The sequence below is a fragment of the Carex rostrata genome, chromosome 8, assembly GCF_964058835.1.
Source record: "Carex rostrata chromosome 8, lpCarRost1.2, whole genome shotgun sequence".
Classification (NCBI taxonomy): domain Eukaryota; kingdom Viridiplantae; phylum Streptophyta; class Magnoliopsida; order Poales; family Cyperaceae; genus Carex; species Carex rostrata.
This window is the reverse complement of record NC_135925.1, coordinates 10,005,693-10,013,024: the sequence shown is the minus strand read 5'-3', so window position 1 is coordinate 10,013,024 and position 7,332 is coordinate 10,005,693. Positions and strand designations below refer to the sequence as shown.

Below are 7,332 nucleotides of genomic sequence, written 5' to 3'. Positions count from 1 at the left end.
TCGAATTGAAGGTGTTTGGAGCACTCTAGTTGTGACTCTATATGGCAAGATGATAGGGCATTTATAACCGTAATACAATACTCCAATTTAAGGTGTTTGGAGCTCTCTAGTCATGTCTCTGTATAGCAAGATAATAGGGCATTTACAACCCTAATAAAACACTCTAATTGAAGATGTTTAGAGCACGGTAGTTGTGACTCTATATGACAAGATAATGGGGCATTTACAATCCTAATACAACACTCCAATTGAAGGTGTTTGGACCACTCTAGTAGTGTCTCTAGATGACAACATTAGAGGGTAGTTGTAACCCTAATATAACACTCCAATTGAACTTGTTTGGGGCACTCTAGTTGTCACACCCCAAACCTGGAATTCTGGATTAAGGTGTGATCAACCTCGCCTCGTGCTTAATTAATCATTAAGCACGCAAGGCTAATCATAAATAATAAATCAAACAGCAGCAGAAGCAAAATAATATAAATGTCAAGCATCAGTCACATAGTCAATGAATAAACATACACATACATAACATATAATTCAATCCATCTCGGATCCAAATAACACCATCTATAGAAGGGGATACATGATCTATCGAGCCCGTATATATAACACAGGAAATACGGGACTCGTAAACCTAATCAAAAGCCTAACCCTAACTAGGTCAAGTGGTATGGCCCTCGGGGACAGCTCCTGACATCTCCTGCTGCGGACCGCCAGAACCTGTACCTAAAACCCACGAAACAACTTGTGGGTGAGCGACGAATCACCCAGTATGTGACCCAGAATTATCCCCTTAGGGATCCTCTACGGTCAAAGCACTGTTATTTATAAAATGAATACAATTAAAAATATGCACATGTGTGAACCTATATTAATAGCTAATAGAATTTACAATACTTTTGAATGATGCCATGATGCGATTATTCTATTATGCCAACATGCAAAATAAACCCAAAATAAAATCAAGGTGTAATATCGGATATCTATCAAGTCGGAATCCAGTACTCCTTGCACTGTGTGCCCAAATACAATAATAATAATAATAATAATATGGATAAAGTAATCACCCCGTGCCGTGCCAATAGGATCAAAAAGATCCAAACAATATAATCCAAGGACTGTGATCAGAGTGCAATGATACACGTTGCCTAGTGACATCGAGCATTGCTCCACAAGATAATAGCACACTAGCCGATGGTTATATCAAATCCAATGTGTCATCTCGCCTAACGATTCATCACCCAAACATATCCAATAGGAGAAATCATACAATCCAGGTCGTAAAAAGTTAATCTCTTCCCTCATGAGCATGAGAGAACTCTATCGTCCGGCCAGACCAATAGGACACCACACATGGATTCTACCCAAACCGGTGCTGGAACCCCGTACAAGATTCTACCCAACACTACCCGGCTTGGAATCCCGTTCTAACACATGGATTCTACCCAAACCGGTGCTGGAACCCCGTACAAGATTCTACCCAACACTACCCGGCTTGGAATCCCGTTCTAGGCAAAGTAGCTCCTAATGTAGGGAAGGAATAAATCCCGAATCATATCGTGCCACAGAACTCGAGTCCGGAACTGCTCACGTCAAATAGTAAAATGATCAAAAATGATACATAATCAAAGTTTATACATATAATATAAATCCTAAAGCCATCCAAGGATCAAGTGACCCTCAGCTCAGTGGCTGTCGGGCCGTCCCATGCCAAGTGACACCAAGACGGAACGGAGTCACTCGGCTCTGCTCAGCTCTCACCAATGCATGCGTATGCACGTAAAATAATAATAAAGTCTTCTACGAGAAGAAGACAACTAATAACCTAATATTCTAATAAGAGATATATATATATAGAGTTAGGCTGGGGTGCTATGGATAGCATAGAGGCCTCTATGCTACGGCTCAATATTCGAGTTTTCAAAATCCAAACGGTCAATCCGAACCGTTCATCTTATTCTCCATATTAATATCTGCTTGGAGACCAAATTTTACATTTTTCTGAATTTTTTTACTATTTATTAAGTATTTTACAAAATTGTTGATCCAACGGTGGCTGCACAAAACAGTAAAACCGTTGGATTAGCGATTTTCAAAGTGGCTTAATAAATAGTAAAAAAATTCAGAAAATTATAAAATTTGGTCTCCAAGCAGATATTAATATGGAGAATAAGATGAACGGTTCAGATTGACCGTTTGGATTTTGAAAACTTGAATATTGAGCCGTAGCACGGGAGGCCACTATGCTATCCATAGCACCCCAGCCTAACTCTATATATATATATATATATATATATAGAGAGAGAGAGAGAGATGGGCTATGGTGCATTGCAATGCATAGGCCATGGTGTGCATTGGACCATAAATCACCGATTCAAAGTCCAAATGACCGATCCAAACCGTTCATCTTGTTCTCCATATTAATATGTGCTTGGAGACCAAATTTTATATTTTTTGGAATTTTTGTACTATTTATTAAGCCACTTTGAAAATCGCTGATCCAACGGTGGCTTCTGATTTTACTGTTCCAAACAGTCACCGTTGGATCAGCGATTTTCAAAGTGGCTTAATAAATAGTACAAAAATTCCAAAAAAATATAAAATTTGGTCTCCAAGCACATATTAATATGGAGAACAAGATGAACGGTTTGGATCGGTCATTTGGACTTTGAATCGGTGATTTATGGTCCAATGCACACCATGGCCTATGCATTGCAATGCACCATAGCCCATCTCTCTCTCTCTCTATATATATATATATATATATATATAATATTATTTAATTACTCTACTCTTAAAATACAATAAATTCGGGTTTTTTAGGGTTTATGCAATTCTACCTACAGTGCAAAAAGGATAAACATGCTCTAAAGTTTTAATGCAACTACTTAAAAATAAAGTGCGAATGTCAGGTCAGATGGAACGACTGGTAAGAGTACGCCCACGAAAAAATAATTCAGATATCTTACACCTGAGGGGGCTGGAGTCTCTGTCACTAAAAATCACCGTGCTCCGCGTATGCTCCAAACTGTGGATCAGTCGGATCGGCCCACGGGTCGGACTCGTACGGAGTTGACTGATCTGTGATCACGTAATTTAAGCTAATTAAAAACTACGCTAAATTATTCTAACCCTTGCCCCAGTTAATGTGTAAGTTAAATTCTCGATTATTTCGATTTTATAAATGTTACCGATTCAGTCAGTCTGACTGATCCGATTAGTCAGATATTAATTATTAGTTTCATGCCATCGAGCTTAGCATTAATCTTAATTTATAAGTTCGTTAGATATTGATCATTCACTTTGATTATAAGTTATCCTAATTTTAATTCTAAATAATTTATAGTTTTAATAATTTAATTTGAAGATATATTACTTGTAAAAATTCTAATATCGAAATATTCGCAAAAATAATTACTCGTGAGCTACGGTAATTTTTAAACGTGTCTTATCCATTTATTATATCCTAATCACTTATCTATTTGATTTATTTTAACTTATCTATAATTATTTTAATCGATCGAAATGTAGTTTTGAAAGTTAGTTTGTTGTCTAATGTTACTGTTTTTATAAAGTGCATAAATGTTGAAGTCATTGCTAAACAAGTAGTATAATATGTTTTTTAGTTATTTATAATTTAGATATGTAATTTGATTTGCAAAATTTTAGAAAATGATTGTTTATCTATTTTACGTGTTTTTCTAATTATTTCTAAGTTGAGCAATTCGTTATTTTATAACTAATCTACTTCTACGTGTAATTAGTCGTTTCGAATCTAAGTCAAAAATAAATATTTCTCATTGCTAATTAATTGTTCTTTATTAATTAGCAATGAGTTTTCGCACCAGTTCGAAAATGTTTAAAAGAAATATTTTAATTTAAAAACTTATTATGAAACTTTTATTTTATTTTAAATATGTTGGGTGTTTTAATTTGGTTTGTTTCGAAATCATACAGGTGTCCAATCGGGTTAGTTTAGTAGCTGCTCAAATTATGTTATGAGCTATCATCGAGGCATGAAGACCCTGGACGGTATAATCATTTTCCTAGCTAGTTTAAGTTTACGTAAGCATCCGATTTTTATTCGATTCCTTATAAAACTTAAACTTTTAAAGCCGCGTTTTCAAATCTGACAATTATGCATTGGATCCTGATAACAATCCCCGCAAAAAACCCCGCACAAACTGCCAAAAATATCATGGGAGGGACCGCTCAATAATTAATACTCCGCAAAAACTGTTAGTATTTAACTTGAAGCATCAAAGTATTTATCGTGAATTTGCAAAGTGTTAATCCCTATGCAATGATCTCTATTTAGGAAAGAATAAATCAATCCATTAGTTGTTCCCGCACAAAATTTCCTTTTTTTTTGAATCATCCCCGCACAACTGGGGACCATTAAATAAACAATCCCCTCATAAATACTTGCCATTTATCCCCGCACAAATTTTCCTTTTTTTTCTGGATTGTCCCCGCACAACTGGGGACCATTAAATAAACTATCCCCTCACCCAATGATAAATACTTCTCAAACAGAAGGATAAATACTTTATGATACATTGATAAATACTTTATGTTACATGGATAAAAACTTATCAGACATAATTGCAACTTTCAGTACAATATGAATGATAAATACTTCTCAGACATAAGGATAAATACTATATGATACATTGATAAATACTATATGTTACATGGATAAATACTTATCAGACATAATTGCAACTTTCAGTAAAATATCAATCATAAATATTTCTCAGACATAATGATAAATACTTTATGTTACATGAATAAATACTTTATGTTACATGGATAAATATTTCTCATACATAATTGCAACTTACAGTAAAACATCTGTGACAATGATAAATACTTCCCATATATAATCATAAATACTTGTCAGAACAACGATAAATACTTTCTTGAACTTTGTTCTTGAACTTGTCAATAAGTAATGTTTAATCAAATCAAAGTATTATCATGTCAGGAACAATGATAAATACTTCTCAGACATAAGGATAAATACTTGTCAGAACAATGATAAATACTTTCTTGAACATCAATAAACAGATAAATATTTATTAGCGGGAATTGTTATTAAAGGATAGTATAATTAATGCGGGGATTGTTATTAGAGGACAGTATAATTAATGTGGGGATTGTTAATTAATGCGGGGATTGTTATTAAAGGGCAGTAATTAATGCGGGGATAAATGAAAATTCTTAGAGGAATTAATGCAGGGATAAAAGGCAGTTTAGGGAGTTAATTTGGAGAGAGAGAGTGCGGGGTTAAATGGGGGGACAGGGGTGAGGGGATCAATATAATTATTCTTATGCATTTTGGCAAGCCAATTTCCGTAATTTTATTTCCAATGCCAAATTCCATTTCAATTTCCTTTGCATTATAGGATTGGGCTCAATTATTAACATATATATATCATGACATACTCAAATCCATTCAAGGCCCAATTCTTTTTTAAAATATGCATATGGCCCAATTCAAAATTCATAGTCATGGCCGGCCATAATATCAAACAAATCACTTCTTACATTTTAGCCCCTTTAATGCATACAAATCACATAAGGTCATATATTTTACAATTCAGCCCCTCTATTTAATTTATTTACACAAACAAGGGTAATTAGCATAACCACCCCTCCATCTTATCAATTTATGCAAAGGCCCCCTGTTAATTCAATGTTCTGGTAAACATACAAAACCAGACCCGATATAATTTCAAGCAACCACAGCACAACAACCCACTAAGTTGGGTAAGTTGCATCACATAGATCACCAACAAGGGAAACAGAACAAGGCAGTAGCAAAAGGGTCCAGATAAGGGTCAACGAACACAACAGGGTAGCCAACCCAGATACAAGACAGAGGCAAGAAGAGAGGGAAAAGGAGCAGCACAGCAAGGGCTGTACCAGTACTGGTATCGCTAGTATCACAACCAGCAAAAATGCACACTAGCCTCGATCAATTATCGACAGAACATTTCAATCGAGTTGCCCCCCGGGAAAAACAACAACCCGGCAAGGGCCACCTATCTACTCAAAATTCCAACAAGCCACACAATCAAATAAACAAGGTAAATTGAAATTTACCCGAATTGAGCTAGCACAAGAGGGAGATGGCAAAAATGGCCGGTTCCAAGAAAAGTCACTTCGTCTCGCGGCCATCGGAAAGAAATCAACAACACCACCAGATTTAAGCATCTCCAAGGACCAAATTAGCACCGAGAGACACCGGAGATACTCACAAGCATGCAAAGAAAACCCCTAAACTATCTAGGATTTTTGAATTCTTACAATCTCAAATAAAACAGGAAACAAGGCAACGAGAGAGAGGGAAACAGATTTTTTCTCAACACATGAGAGAATAGAGAGAGAAAGAGCAACCCATCAAAAGAGGAGAGGGGGTATACTTATACCAGAAAGGGAGGCACACGGCAACAGGGACAGAGAGGGATACGGCCAAGCCCCTGTCAGAGGGTAGACACGCGCAAGGCACGAAGGTCGCACTGGGCAGGTGAAATCGCGTACAAGTCAAGCACAGGGGATGGGTTTTCTGACAACAGACGGGACTGCACGAGAGAGCGGGAAATTAGTTTCCTTCTATAGGAAGGAAACGAGAGAGGGAGTGAGAGGAGTTCTCGGGTGGGGCCGTAGTTCAGAGAGAGAGAGAGGAGATCCGGGTTTAGGGTTTTCACGGGAGAGGTGAAGGAGGCGGAAAAGAGAAGAAAAGAGGGAGCAGGGGCTCTACGGGTTAGTGTAGAAGAGGGGAGGAAGGGTCATGGACCCGAAATTTCACTCAAATAGAGTTTATTCTCTATTTCACATCCAGTCAAGGATCAAGGGTTGATGATGCTTCAGGATTGGTGCAAGATGTAATCTAATGGTTCAGAAAATTTCAGAATTTCAATATGGATTCACTTGATTCAAAATCAAAGGTTGAGATGACTTCAAAATCCGTGATATGAGGAGATCCAAGGGTTAAAATAAATCAAGCAATAAAATGGGGTCATAATGAATATTATTGGATGAAATAATTGATTTCAAATGAAAAATTGGTTTTGGAAATATTTGTCATAATATCCATTTACACCTATAAGTATCCAATTTGACTAAATCAGTTATTATGAACAAGAATTGTAGATTTTTATAATTTCGTTTGCGTGAACATCTATTTTCACGTACCCTGTTAGTTTATTTTCAAAGTTTCTAATATTATATATATATACATCTCGAAATTTCTAGTTTATGTTTTAATTAGACAACAACTATTTTCTAAATGACTGTTTGTTTAATTAGGAATAAAACTTTTAT

General features: G+C 36.1%; 1 long non-coding RNA gene across 1 annotated transcript; it reads right to left on the bottom strand.

The window, feature by feature from the left end:
• Window positions 1-506: 506 nt before the first annotated feature.
• On the bottom strand, window positions 507-6,242 carry LOC144558841 (uncharacterized). Its single transcript, XR_013513005.1, has 3 exons — window positions 6,112-6,242; window positions 2,975-3,084; window positions 507-729 (listed from the first exon to the last, which is right to left on the bottom strand). It is a non-coding gene; the product is annotated as an uncharacterized LOC144558841 (long non-coding RNA).
• Between the last annotated feature and the right edge of the window lie 1,090 nt (window positions 6,243-7,332).